This window comes from Ovis canadensis, chromosome 9 (assembly GCF_042477335.2).
Source record: "Ovis canadensis isolate MfBH-ARS-UI-01 breed Bighorn chromosome 9, ARS-UI_OviCan_v2, whole genome shotgun sequence".
NCBI lineage: Eukaryota > Metazoa > Chordata > Mammalia > Artiodactyla > Bovidae > Ovis > Ovis canadensis.
In genome coordinates this window covers 35,660,784-35,675,811 of record NC_091253.1, presented here as the reverse complement: position 1 = coordinate 35,675,811, position 15,028 = coordinate 35,660,784, and the positions used below count along the sequence as shown (strand labels likewise).

Sequence of the window (15,028 nt, the reverse complement as noted above, 5' to 3'; positions counted from 1 at the left end):
TCCCTGGGATGGCAGAGGCCAGTTGGGAGACGCCAGGATGGATATTAAAGAGCCTTGTTGTCCCTAATGAAGAGCAAGGCTTACATTGGTAGGAGAGCCTGCATTCAACTTAGGGGGAATAATTGTACAGGAATTGGAAATTCAGTTTAGACTTAGAGCATCTTAGGGTGAAAAGAAACCTCCTATCCTTCTCTGGAGCAGGACTCCCACCTGGGAGGTGGGTTCTTCTTAGCCCAGGTTGTGCAGGAAGAAAGTGATAGAGCCCAGATCACTGAACAGGATGGGCTGTCTGCCTGAACTTGAGCTTTACTGCCTCCCTGTGACCTGTACCTTCACCCTGAGACTCAGCATTCCCCTGGAGGTATGTCTCCTCTGCCTTCCACCTGTGATGGCCCCAACCTTGGGCTCCCAGTTCAGGGATGAGTCATAGGCCAAAGTCACCTGTGTTTTCTAGCATATACTGTACTGCATAACAGATAGCTTCTGGGACATCACTCATTTCATAATTTTCCCAAGTAAGCTTTATCCCTTCCATGTAGTCCTCATCACTTGCTCTTGTTTGCACAAACACCAGCCTCCCATATATTCCATTTCCCCTGGCACTGCGATCTGTTTCCCCAAGCATCATCCTCAGAGAGGAGGACTCTCGCTGGGTGAGGTGGGTCCCTGGGTAAAGATGACCCCCGTGATCTGTATATTTCCTAGGAGGACTGAGTCTGGCATCTGGGGTTCTCCCGTGTTGATTCTGCCCTGGAGGCTGTCTTCCCAGAACAGAGCCTCTCCCAGCTCCCCATCTACTAGGAATCCCAAGCAACTGCCTACAACATGAGCGATGGATGACTTAAGAGATCTAGCATCAGTCCTGAAGCTTTGGTTGCAAACACCTCAGTTTCATGACCTTGATGGCTTCCTATGGCTGTAAGATTACGTCTCCGAACTGCAGTGCGCAGGACCTTCCATCAGCGTTACTTCCCCTGGTACTGGGAAGTCACAGCTCAGATTCATGCTGGTGGATGCTATGGTTGTAGAAGGCTTCCCCTACCTTATGTCCTGGACTGTCCCAGCAGCCTGGTGAGAGAATGGTTATGTACTGGGTATCTGACGAGCAGTCAGATCCCAACTGGCTGATGTTAGCGCCTCATTTCTCTTGTTTCATACGCCTTCTTAAATCTCTTACTTCTTTAAAGCGGTTGATCACAAGTCACCTTCTCTAGGGAGTTCTCTGTGAGTGGCTTACTTGTCATCTTCATCATGTGAATGTTTCCCAAGGACCATGGTAAATGCTTACACAGATTATGGAATTTGACTTATTCCAAGTCTTTATCTTTCATTAGTTGTCTAGCTGCTTAAGTGTGACTGCCTTGTTCAACCCAATGTATCTGTTTATATATCCATTGATCCATTCCGCCATCATTGAATCAGTCAGTGGAGCTCTTTTCCTGTTTTAGGTGCTAAAGAACATAGATGAGGAGTATGTCTCTTCCTTAAGGATCTGGGACTCATCACACATTGAAACAACTACAGATGTTTGCTAATTCACAGCTCTCCTTTATCAATCAAAGCCCTGAGCCAGGCGTTGGCATCCTTGTCAGTAAGCACGCTAGGGAAGCTGTTCCCCACCAGGGACGGTCTGTTCGCTTGCCTGGTCCTGAAGCCTTCATCCTGGTGGCACAGGGCCTGATCATCATTCACGAGAACCATTTGCTGTAGTTGGGTTTCCTGGGAAGCGGATGCTAATGTTCTTGTTGTTCACTCGCTAGATCGTGTCTGACTCTTTGTGACCCCATGGACTGCAGCACTCCAGGCTTCCCTGTCCTTCACTGTCTCCCAGAGTTTGCTAAGATTCATGTTCATTGAGTCGATGATACTATCGAACCATCTCATCCTCTGAGATGGGATGCTTATTATGGGGTGCCTTTGGGATCAACAGCTATGAAACTGATGGAAAGGAAATCAAGATGGAGCAGAGGGAGAAGCTGAGCAGGTAGAATGACTAACCAAGACCCCAGGCCATCCCCTAGGAGCCCTGGTGCCAGAATGGCCTTTCAGGATTGTCCAGAATTGAGATGAGGATTGGTCAGTCATGGTTTGAGGGCTTCCTTGGGAGGGGGTGCCACCTTGAGCAAGGCAGTGTCTTCAGCCAAGACGGTCTCCAAAGAGGGCCAAGAAATGAGGCCATCTTCCGCTAGCATGTTTAGCAGTTGCTCTGGTGACGGCTGGATGGATCGATGTCTGCTTTGTTCACCATTTTATTCCTGGTACCCAGCAGTGACAGAATTTATTTTTCTGGGCTCCAAAATCACTGTGGATGGTGACTGCAGCCATGAAACTAAAAGACGCTTGCTCCTTGGAAAGAAAGCTACAACAAACCTAGACAGCATATTGAAAAGTAAAGACATCACTTTGCCAATGCAGGTCCATATAGTCAAAGCTATAGTTTTTCTAGTGGTCATGTATGGATGTGAGAGTTGGGTCATAAAGAAGGCTGAGAACTGAAGAACTGATGCTTTTGAACAGTGGTGCTGGAGAAGACTCTTGAGCGTCCTTCGGACTGCAAGGAGATCCAACCAGTCCAAGACTGGTCTAAAGGAGATCAGTCCTGATTATTCATTAGAATAAATGAGGCTAAAGCTGAAGCTCCAATACTTTGGCAACTTGATGTGAAGAGCCAACTCATTAGAAAAGACCCTGATGCTGGGAAAGATTGAAGGCAGGGGGAGAAGAGGGTGGCAGAGGATGAGATGGTTAGATAGCATCACCGACTCCATAGATATGAATTTGAGCAAACTCCAGGAGATGGTAACAGGGGAGCTGGTGTGCTACAGATCATGGGGTCACAAACTCAGCCCCCATATTTTTGGGGCTGAAATTGCTCAAACTTTATATAAAGCGTGATTAAGTCATCCAGCAAGTATTGACTATTTTAGCAATAATTTTTAAGCATCTGTTATATACCAGGCACTATTATTTTGCTTTTGGAGTTTATAATCTAGGGGGTTTGGGGTGGGTGGTGGTTCAACTAGGCTTCCTGGAAGAGGTGACATTCAGTCTAGGGGTGTGACTTCCTGGAAGGTGGGCCCTGGCCCAGTGTTGGACCCAGTGTTTCCTTGGCTCCTTAGGAGATGACATTTTGAGATGGAGAGTGAACAGGTAAGGGATGTTTTTCTCGGGGAGAGGGGACTCTCCATCCAGCCCACCTGTAGGGGCACCTGTCCGCCATGGGAAATTCCCTGCTCGGCTTGCGTCCACTGTTGTTTGAACTCCCAGTAGCCTGGAACTTCCCCAGGGGTCCCATTGGCCCAGTAACTTTTGAGTAATTGGAGAGCGGAGGGACCACTCTTATAAGCTGAGTGGAAACATATTTTCTCCTTTGTGAGTCACCAAAAACTACAGCCCTGGGTAGTTGCTTTTTTTGTTTTTTTCCCTGTATGTAAATCAGCTGTCATTACAGTTCAGGAAGTTGAGACTCTGAGCAAGGAGGGTGAGATGGAATCAGTGAATTTTAGATCTGAAAGCAACCTAGAGGTTGTGCGGTCCAACTCCTTCCTTTTGCAAGAAGCCCCTAGTGGGGAAGGGACTTACAAGGTCACCTAGCAGACTTGGAGAGAGAGCCAAGGTGTTTGACTCCCTGTAAAGCATTGGCTGGTATATTTGGTCGTCTGTTCCCAGTCCACTCACTGCCCCATGGGGCACCAAAATGCGCTCCCCAGCCTGGCCCACGGCAGGTTGTTTTTATCTGCATGTGTCGTCACCAAGTGATCTGAGAGGCTGTTACGGAAAGCGATAGCTTTGATGTTCTGGGTGACAAGACCCAAGTACCGTGGCAGGAAGGGAGGTTTTTGGGGGTTTGGAGAATCGAAAACTATTTACCTTGGGGTTGATTTAATAATTTTACATCTTTGGGGTGGAAGGGGTGGTGAGAGAAAGTTGAATGCAAGTACAGCTATGAAAAAGTGAGCTTGGGGTGGAGGGTTAGGAAGTAAAACACTGTCGGGCTCCAGGGAAAGCAGCCCAGTAAAGGGTGACCCTCCAGAAGGCTCTTCCTCCCGCGGCTGCCACCACACCCTCTGTTTTGATGGGAGGATTTGCACGGTACTTTACAGTTTACAAAGCATTTTCACAGATAGCTGCTTCCATCAACACACGGGGCAGTGCTTTCCAATTTCGTCTGTGCCCACACTTTTGCACCATTTTGGGGGAGCTTGCCTGGAAATCCAGGCATCTCTGACTCCAGTTCCTTTCTTCCTGGGACAGGGACAGGGTGGGTCCTCACTCTCCTTCCTGGGGGAAGCATAGGGCTTAGGAGCTGTTTCTGTGCTCCCTACCAGCCTCTCCCCTTGCAGAGGTCTTGAGCATGGTTTCCAAGCACCCGGTGCCTTTGTTCCTTGAGCTGTAAAATGGGCAACCTAAGAGCCACCCCCTGGCTGAGGGCTCTGCCCAGTTCCTGGCACTGGAGGTAGAGAACTCGGAGGGGATTAGTTCAGGCGATGTTCCCACCTTGCTCTCACAGCAGCTCTGCAGTTCCAGGGACCTATGGGCTGGTCTCTTGGCGACCAGGAGGAGACACTCTGGAGCTGTGATGCAGAGCAAATGAGGTCCCTGTCGAGGAGCTGGGGTCTGGGTTCCCATCTGTCCCTCACTTCCTCGGGACCTTGGTGGGTAGTGGATCTGCCTGGCACGGGCACTCAGGCTCCCCATTCATCAGGGCCCAGCGCTGGGCCCCGCAGTGATGTTCCTCCATCCCGAGTGACATCAGGGAAGTATTGTCGGCATCCCCACGGAAGCCCGTGGTCCCCTGGTTCAGGCTCAAGCACAGAACATCTCCAAGAGCCACAGTGCAGGTGAATGTCTATCCTCTGGACAGAGTGTCAGGCCGGAGGATCCAAGAGCAGCAGCCCCCTCACCCTTCAGACCCCGGCTCCTGGCCTCTCCGTCACCCCCCCCACCCCGCCCCCTCTTCTGCTGAGCTTACCGGATCCCTGGGAGAAGTGGCCCTGCACGCGCTGTCACCCCGGGCCAGGCCTGTCTCCTCTCCCCTCGGCTTGTCTCTCTGTGACCGCCCTGCCTGCTGGCTCTTGGTGCCGAGGTTGTGACCCGCCCACTCTGGCCCCCAGCCACCCAGGCCGCTGTCTCACCATACTCCGGCTGGGCTGACTCTCGGGGAGAAAGTTAGAAATTTCAGTGCCTTCGTTTCCACAGAACATTGCTCCATGTGTGTGGTTTAAAACATTAATTAAAAGCATTGATCAGTCTGGCTGCCTTGGAACGAGGTTCTTTTTCTGCAGGAGCTGATGTTCTTGTTCCCGCAGGTTCCTTTTGAGGATGGGGTGGGGGGAGCACGCAGAACCGATGCTTCAGCTGCAGATTTGCTGGTTGGTGTCAGGCAGCCTCCTTAGCTGAGCTTTAGTTTCCACATCTGTAAAGTGGGGATGACAGTTGTACCTGTGGCCAGACCTCCTGGGGTCCTGGTAAGTGCTCAGTGAGGTCTGGGGGAATATCCCTTAGCAAAGGGTCCCTTACCAAGTGTGCTTGTAAACAGTACCATTATGATGAATTACATGAATTACATTCTTAATACTTGTGGTTTTCCATAGCCCCTTTGCATGAAGTCTCGTTTAATCCTGGTGGCGTAATGGGGAGATGGGATAAGTGTCATAATCCGTTCCATTTCACAGATGAAGAGACTGGGGCCCGAGAGTCACAGCTAGGTCTGGAGATGAGTGGCTGTGACTCAAACCTCAGCTTTTCCCATTGTTTGCCTTGGCTTCACTTATTCCCTGAGCCCCGACACTGAGCAAGTCACGGTGGTGAGATAAGAAGAGAGGAGACCTTAATTTCCCCTCTTACTGGGAGGAGACTGAGAAGTTAGGGCCCAGGCGTTGGCTTAAGTTCGGTACTAACGATAACTGACATTTCTCAGGTTCATACCATGTATAACGTGCCGGGCCAAGTGCTGAGTTCTGCAAAGATTCTCACTTAACACGAAGAACAAACCTCAAGGATGAGAAACTGAGGCTCAGAGAACTGGTCACTCGCTCAGGCTCCTCACAGGACTTTTTCAGGCGTAGAAGTGGGATGCCAGCCCAGGCACGCTGACAAGAGCCCACAGTCCACCAGGAAGCCGGGCAGCTGCCTTTCGTGGGTAATGAAGCGAATGCTTTTTGACAATGAGGCAAAAAGTGCTTTCCTGGTCAAAATGCCGGAGCAGCGTGGGAGGCTACCCACGGCTCAGCGTGGATATGCTGAGGAGGGCATCTTTCTGGGTGCATGGCTAGTCAAGGGGGCCTCTCCGAGGGAGGGGGGGATTAGCCCTCTCCTGCTGGGAACTGGGACTCAGATGGATTAAACTGGCACTTCATGGGAGGAGACAGGAACTCTGGGGCTTGCAGAGCTGTTGTAGGTTGGTCCGTGATGCTAACACATCCGGAGGAGGCGTGTGACAACTGGTGGGCCTCAGAGAGGCAAGCTGGGTCCAGGGTTTTGTGGAGGAGAGAGAGGAACTTGATGGCGTGGCATCCAAGCCACCTGGCCTCCTCTCGGCTGGGACAGCAGTGCCCTGAGCTGCTCTGGCTTTCCAGACTCCAGGGCAGATTCCCCTTTGGAACTTGTCAGCCTTCTTTCTCCTGAGTGTGGGCTCACTGAGCCCCATCTCCTTGATGATCTGGCTGCCAGGATGTTGGGAGTTTTTGTAGGGGCAGGACAGGAAGGAGGACTGGAAGGGAAAAGGATCACCCCGTTGTCAATGTGACGGTGGGTGCCGCACCACCCTTTGAAGGAGAGGACAGGGTCCATGTCTGTGCCTGCCTCCCCCTAGTTGGGCATTCAGCCCTGAATCCAGGGAACTTAGGAGATCCTCCCAGAGCTGGTAAACCAGGGGCAGCCCCTGGTTGTGAGTTGTCCCTCACCCTGCCCCACGCTTTTGGCCTCTTCTTGTAAGCCACCTCCATTAGCAGTTAGGATAAGAACCTCTGGCCAGGCGGCAGTTTTGGTTCCCTGAGTAATGCACAATGTCCACTGATCACATGTTACTACATGACAGTGTTGGGTGCAGATAAAGCTGCAGCCCAGCTAATCTGATATAGTTCCATGGTTCACAAACTCCCTACCATCCGTGGAATGGGTTGGGCTTCCAGGGACTGGCCATTCTCAGAATGAAGTTGTTGGGTATGTTTCTCCTTCCCTTCTGCCCACAGTTCCTGGAATCAGATGAATGAAAAAGCTTAAGCAAGGAAGGAATGGGACTGCAATCGGTAGATGGAGGCTTGGGAGTCAGGAAAACCTAACCTGGCTGTGACCTGGGTGTTTATGTGGCTTTTGAAACTGCTACTACCAAGACCAATCTCATAGGATCAAATGGCTTAATGCATCCAAATGTCCAGCACAGTGCTTGGCACATAATTGCTGTTGTTTTATTCACTAAGTTGTGTCTGACTCTTTGCGACCCCATGTAGCTCGCCAGGCTCCTCTGTCCACGGGATTCTCCAGGCAAGAATACTGGAGTGGGTTGCCATTTCCTCCTCCAGGGGATCTTCCCGACCCAGGGACTAAACCTGCATCTCCTGCATTGGCAGATAGATTCTTTGCCACTGAACCACCAGGGACACCTTGGCACATAGTAGCTACTCAATAAATGCCTGCCCTTCTGATGCTTCTCATTTAGCACACAGTAAAGATGCACTTCTTATTTCTTTCAGTGAATGAGATGTCTCATTACCAAATTCATTTATGTGAGCATTGACACTAATAGTTCCTTTTTCTTGTTTATTTCTAGAATCTTGTTACCCCTGGGATTTTGGTGCCTTTAATCTGAGAAGAAGTACATATCCATTCAATAATCCAAAAGGACTTGAAAACTGTTCTTCTCTGAACTAAAGCTACAATGTCATGGGATTTAAAGAATCAAGGTAAGGAATTTTCTCCTCCTGGGCCTTTTGGAACCAATCATGGCCATTGGAATTGGTGATCTCTTGCAGCACAATTTGGGGTGTGATTTCTGACCACTTCCTGTAACCCCACCCTGGTACACAAGACCCAGTTCTTAGGGTTTGTTCACCTGGACCTCGTGTCTGGGGGCAATCCCTCTGTCCCCAGCTAGGAAGGGGGTTCACAGTCTCCTGGTGGATACCCCACACTTTTCCTTCTGGCTAAAGGTGGGGATGCTCGGGCCACCCAGCTGAGGTGTGTGGAGCTGGCACCAGGGAGAGACCGGGTACGTTTGGTGGGATTATGTGATCAAGTCAGCAGATCTTCGCGGGTATCCAGACATAATCTCTTCCTCTCTCCCCACCTCCTTGAATTGCCCGTGCCAGCTTCCAAGTCTCAGGCTGCCTGCTGGGTGAGGGTAAGAGGTTAAAACTGATGCCTTCAGGCAAACCTCGGTTTTCCTGGTTTTGCTCCTCACCTCGCTCAGCCTCTCCAAGCCTTGATTTCCTCATTTATAAAATCAGCATCCTATTAGTGCCCCGGGAGGATGTAGGTGCTGAGTGATATGGGGAGATAAAGTTTACCCTCCTGCCTTTCAGGGAGGAGGAAATGCTCCGAAACGGAAGAAGGTTCTTTCTTGGGTTTGTTTTCAATTCATTAATGACACCATTTCAAGGCCCTGCCAGGCAGCAGGCTGTTTCCAAGTCCTTGGTCTGCAGCTCTCTCTGCCTTTCAGCTGCCACCAAGTCTGCCTGGGAAAGGGCTGGTCACGCATGCATAGCCCCTTGCCCCGAGCAAAGTTGATTTCTCCCTCCACTGGACTGGAGCCGGCAGTTGAAGGCATGCCTTTAGGGTACCGTGTGATTTCCCCACCCTTCCCCGTCCCCCGGGAGTTGCTGCGGTCACTGGTGAGCTTGAACTACCTTACACATCCTGACGCCCCAGGCTTGAGCCTCCCGTGGTGGACACTGACAGAGCAAATGAATGAATTATTGAGGAGGAGGGTTTAGAGAGGAGAAGCCAGAGTGGGAACCAGAGGGAGAAAGCTTGTAAAGATTTAGAGCGAAGAGTGAGGTCCGTTGGCGTTTTTTTCTTCAACAAGGTGCTGTAAGGAGTAAATAGCATGATGGAAAAAGGAAAAACGAGTCTCACCACACAGCAAAGCTCTGCAAGGGTGGAGAGCTGGGTGAGAGTGGAACCGGTTAGGGTCGTGCGGAGGGACTCCTCTCGTTATCTTGCCTCCTGTGTCTCACATCTCTTCAAAGTGCGTTTGGATCTCTGACCTCCTGTGGTGTTGAGGAGCCTGTGACCCTCAATAGGGATAAACACGAGGCTCTGGCCTTCGGTTAAGGTGGGAGCCCTGACACACAAAGGGACTGCCCTGCCGCAGTGTTGAGACCCCACCTGCCAGTGCAGGAGAAACAAGAGACGTGGGTTCGATCCCTGGGTCGGGAAGATCCCCTGGAGAAGGAAATGGCACAACCCACTCCAGTATTCCTGCCTGGAAAATCCCATGGACAGAGGAACCTGGCGGGCTACAGTCTATGGGGTCTCAAAGAGTTGGACCCAATTGAGCCACTGAGCATGCATGCGCTGCAGATTCACAGACATTTGGGAGGCCTGGGGAGGGGCCTTATTCATCCAGAGAGGCTTGCTGCCTCTTGAAACTCTCGGATGATGCGTGTGAATAAGAGCTACCTGGAGCTGAGCGGCTGAGCGCTAGAGGAGCCTTTCCTCCTGCGCTCCGCAGCCCGGCGCACTCACCTCCCCCATTTGCGTTTTTAAAACTGTATTTGGCTGCGCCGAGGCTTGGTTGTGGAACATGGGATCTCCGTCGCAGCGTGTGGGATCTATTAATAGTTTGCTGACCAGGGCTCGAACCCAGGGCCCCTGTGTTTGGGAGCATAGAGTCTTAGCTACTGGACTACCAGGGAAACCCTCCCCCAGTTCACTTTTATTTCATGATCTAATTGCTCATTCTGGAGTCAGAAGGCCGCTGTGGAAGGTATGGCTCACAGGCCTTCCTGTGAAAGTGCTGCACACCTCTTCTGGGCCCTCGAGCACACAACCAGTCCTGAAAGCTTTGTTTCAGAAGCCCACGCTCTCGGCCCAGGCTGTCAGCTTGGGGAGCAGGAGTGTCCACGGACACACAGCCACCTCGCCCAGCATCCTCCCTGCTCCGTGTAGCACCTGCAGGGACGGGGTGCACTGTTTCCATGTCTAGAGAACCAGCCAATGGGAGTTCAGGCACTGGGGCGAACGATGTGAAAGCTGGAAGAACTGTTTTGTTGATGGAGGAAAGGCTTGGCAGGTCTGTCTGGGGGTAATGGGAGAGGAATTTCCCTAGAATTCAGCCGCCGGGAGCAGACAGAGCAGGAGTGGTTGCTGAGAATCTGAGATGCGCAGTCCTGCAGGCGTCCCCGGGCAGGGCTGCTCTGTTCTCAGGGCTCCGAGAAAAGCCCAAGCTTTGTGCTTGTGCCTGAGGTCCTCGGTGTTCTGAAGATGCTGCTCTCCTCCAGGGAGCCTGTCTGCCCGCCTCCCTGCCTAGAAGTCCGCTCACCTGGGCTGCACGCCAGCGAGGGCATCCACATCCGTGGGGCTCTTTGCACTGTTCTTGCCGTGGAACAGAAGTACCAATAACCCGGATTCTATCCCAGTTCCACTTCCCAGCCCCGCTGTGACCCAGGGCAAGTCCTTTGCAGCTCTCCATGCTCTTCTGCCTCAGCTGCTGAATCTGGCTGGAGGAAACGGTCATTGAGAAGGTGTCCTTGCTATTTGCTTCTCCCCCACCTCCACAACCTGTTTGGCTCCCAGCCATGTTATTTTGTCTCCTCCCAGCCCCTCCTCGCGCCTGTGCACGGGGTTGCCTTCTTCCCTCTGATCATGTGTTTTCAGACTCCTCTCCCACCCCCGCCTCCCTCTGGAAACGTCTCTTGGCTCTTCATGGATCCTCCCAAACCAGCCCTCTCTGGCCATGGGTGAGAGGTGTTCGAGGGCACCTTCCTACCTGTCCTTGGACGCCAGCCAGCCCTGGGCTTTAGCCGTACGGTATGTGTGTCAAGATTGCTTCCTTTATTCAGTGTCCATCGTATCAAAAGAACTCCTGACCCACTCGGAACTCTCCCCTAGAAACAGAAACAGAGTCTCAATCTGCTGGCCTGTTTTACTATTGCTGTTTCTTGTGGTTTCATAGTGAGGTTTCAGCTCATTGCATTTGACCTGGTCTTTATTTTTAGTTGTGAAGACAGAGTTCAATTAGTGTCAAAACGTGAGGGCAAATGCAGAGGAGGGATTCGTAAGTCTAGGGGAAAATGTGCCTAATTTTGTTTCTTCTGATAACATCTGTCACCCCAGCAGACGCTGAGCTTCCTCGGTGCTGCTTATGATGGGCTTTGCAGAGGCAGCGAGTCCAAGCCACCCCCCAAAATGAAAGCATGTCTGGGTCTCTTTCACTGTGCTTTATCCCACAGCTGGCCACAGAGCTGAGTACTGACCACAGTTATCATTACGAGTGACAATTATTATAATTAATATTTGAGTAAAGGCCAGCCTTTGGAACCTTCAGTTCTTTTTTTATAAGTTTTTTAATTTATTTTTTTAATGTGGACCACTTTTAAAGTCTTTATCAAATTTGTTATGCAGTGTTGCTTCTGTTTTCTATTTTGGGTTTTTTGGCATGTGAAATCTTAGCTCCCCCAAAAAGTGTTAGTTGCTCAGGTGCTCTTTGTGACCCCGTGGACTATAACCCACCAGGCTCCTCTGTTCATAGAATTCTCCAGGCAAGGATACCAGAGTGGGTTGCTGTGCTTTTCTCCAGGGGTCAAACCTGGGTCTCCCACATTACGGGCAGATTCTTTACCATCTGAGCCACCAGGGAAGCCCACTTAGCTCCCCAACCAGTGATCAAACCCTCACCCCCTGCATTAGAAGGTGGGGTCTTAACCCCTGGACTGTCAGGGAGGTCTTATCATCTCCCCCATGGGTTTGGTGTCCTTCTGTCTCCAGAAGCAGCATGCAACTTCCTTGAACATCAGTTTGTCTCCCCGGATCATGAGTGTTTTGAGAAGAGACTCTAGGTCTTGCTCCCTCTTTGGCCGCAGCTTTTGGCACCGTGACATGCTCAGGGAATGTCCTCTTAGATTGCCCGCGTTTTTGGACACCGAGTTGGGCTTAGAATGTCAGATATCAGGCACAGAGTGCTCTTCCTTGAAGGGCTCCCCAGTCTGCTCTGGGATCTGGGAGGAAACTAAGGTCCGCTTGCTTAAGACTTTACAGTTGATAGAAGTCCTTTCTTCGATCCCATAGCTGTTCTCTGAGAACCTGCAGTGCGCCACTGTGCAGAGTGCCTGCAGTAAAGGACTAAAATCACCATTCTTGCTCTGAAGGAAATCCGGAGGTGGAGGTTGGCTTTATGGATTCCCGTTGTTCCCATGCGTTCATGTCCATCCCGTCCAATTCAGATGTCAAACCGTAATCCCCAGTGTAATGGTGTCAGGAGGTGGGGCTTTGGGGAGGTGGCTGGGTCCTAAGGGTGGAGCCCTTACAATGAGACTAATGTTCTTATAAGAAGAGGCAGGACAAGGGAGAGTCTTGTCTTTCTTTGCTCTTCCGAGCTAGGCGGACATAGCCAGAAGACAGTCTTCTGCACCAGGAACTGAGCGGGCTGCACCTTGGCCTTGGACTTCCAGCCTCCCGAACTGTGAGGAATCAATTTCCATTGTTTTCAGCCACCCCGACTGTGATCTCTTGGTATAGCAGCCTGAGCAGACGAGCCACCTGTATTTCACAGATGAGTGAATTGGAGACTCAGAGCAATCGCGCTGCTGTGAGTGCCCTGCTGGTTGACGGTGGGTCTCACAGAAGCACATGGATCTTCTGAATCCAGGCCCCTGAACCTGCTCCCCTCCCACCACCGTCTCCCACCACCCCGCCACTCTACCCGCGCCGATCTGCAGTCATGTCTGGGCTTTCTCTTTGCTGCTTCTCACTGCTCTATCTGTCTTTCCATCCTTTTTCCTCTCCTCCCATCTCCTCCTTTTCTCTGCTGTCTCTCTTTTCCCTTCTTCCAGCTCTTTTCCTTTTGAAGAAGCGGATCTTTCTCTAAATATTACCTTTTTTTTGGTGAAAGGGACCTGATGATAAGGGGGCTGTGTTCCTGCTCTGCCGGGTGGTGTCTGTCTTGGCGAATCCACCTCCCCAGCACCTACCGTGGTGACTGCCATGATGTAGCAATGTCCTCCTGCCCTCCTGCCTTCCTCCACTTTCCTGATGTGAGCCAGGCTTTGCACTCATCCATGGGAGACAGCAGAGGAGGAAAAAACTGTCCTGGGGAGAAACATTGTATTCAAACCCCTGTTTGCACAGCCTTGTGGATGGGATGTTTAGGTACCCTCCAGACCCCCAGATTCATAGACTGAAGCCCTAACCTTGAGGGCAGCTGTACTGGAATTAAGGGAGTAATTAAGGTTAAATAAGGTCATCAGGGTGGGGCCCTGTTCTGATAGGATTAGTGTCTATGTAAAAAGAGACACCAAAGACCTCCTCTCCATCTCTGTCATGTGAGGACAGGGCAGGAAGGCCACTGTTTGCATGCCAGAGCTGGAGTGCTACCAGACACCAAATCAGCTGGACCCTTGATCTTGGACTTCTCCAGAACTGTTGTGTGAGCCACAAAGCTTCTGGTGTTTTGTTATGGCAGTCTGGGCTGACCAAGCCACACGGTGGATAGACGCCTCAGATCACAGGCTGCAGGCTGGTTTGACTGCCTTGACTCCACAGTCTCTGGTGTTGAGATGAGGCTGTTGCCTTTGAACCATCCCAGCTCCTAGTGTTTAAAACTAGGAGCCCAAACCGAGTTCTCGTCCTGCCCTGTCTGTATCCTGATGTTCAAGGTTTCCCTGAGCTGGGCTGAATTCTTTGTTTTCTCCCTTCTTCCTTGCTAAGACATAATCAGGTGTATATGCTGAACTCTCTTGTGGTCATAGCACCAGCTTCCTGGAAGCAGAGGCACCTCTGGACGCCTGGTCTTGCTTTTTGTGATCCAGTGGGCTGCCTCCCTTTTAAGATGCTCTCCCCATATTCTAGAAGATTGTTCATCTTGTTAGTCGTTTGTACATTCTACTGGTCAATCAGTTTGCCTCCGAAGTGCTAAGTAGTAGTTGTTCTAACAGCTCCTATTAGGCACCACCAATAAGGTCCACCAATAAGGAGTGAGAGTAGTGTGTGTAGTATGGTGAAGGTACTGCTACTAATACTACCAGTAATAATAATAAAAATAATAATAGCGCAAATGTATTATCCACAGGTTCCCAGCACTTTACATATATTATCTCATCTGCTCTTCAGAGCATACAAGGAAATAGGGATTAACCAACATGCCGGAGACAGCAAATGAGAGCATCTCCCCTTGGAATGGATACGAAGCACACACCAGCATATTCACGCTTTGTGCTTTTGCACAATCTCAAGCTCTTTTCCTTTTTAAACTTGAGGCTAATGTTTAGAATCTTTTACTAATGAGAAGACTGTCAGCTAAAATGATGTAAGTGCCACACATCACCAGTAACTCCATCCCGGTATGTCTCTTCGTGCCTCTGACCATGTCCCCACACACCACCTGTTCCCTCAAGGGACCTACCAGCTTGAGCTCCTGGTTTTCTCCAGGACTCACCCATCATTTTCTGCTCCCGTGGGACCTAGGAATACCTGGTGGAACTGAACAGAGTCTGAGATCCAGCAGGTTTTATCCTTGGTCTGTAATGGAGTGAATGACAGAGCCCCACAAGGCACACAACTCTCTAGCTCCATGACTGGCTCTGGGGTGCAGGTGGCTTTCAGAAAGCCTGAACTGCCAAGGCTCTGGGCCCTTGTTCTTGCTCTTGGTATTATTGCCTGGTCTGCTGAAAATTCACGTTCTTTGGCATCTAGCCGTTTTCTCCCCAGTCTTATCTCTCTTCTGCAGCTAGTTGTAATGGGTACCTTTATGAAGTGGGTACCATTGTTGGATGCAAGGCATCCAGTGGAAATTTTTTTCCCCTCCAAAGGTGGCAACCATAAGACTAAGGGATCCACCTGTCCCAGCATCATACAGTGTTTGGCTGCAAGG

At 50.8% G+C, this 15,028-nt stretch overlaps 1 long non-coding RNA gene across 8 annotated transcripts in view; it reads left to right on the top strand.

The window, feature by feature from the left end:
• The window catches only part of LOC138446182 (uncharacterized), a 304,831-nt gene that overhangs the window by 132,600 nt on the left and 157,203 nt on the right, over nt 1–15,028 (top strand). For all 8 annotated transcript variants that reach the window (XR_011259209.1, XR_011259210.1, XR_011259216.1 and 5 more), the window contains one exon: nt 7,772–7,904. This is a non-coding gene — a long non-coding RNA (uncharacterized lncRNA). The remainder of the gene's footprint in view (nt 1–7,771; nt 7,905–15,028) is intronic.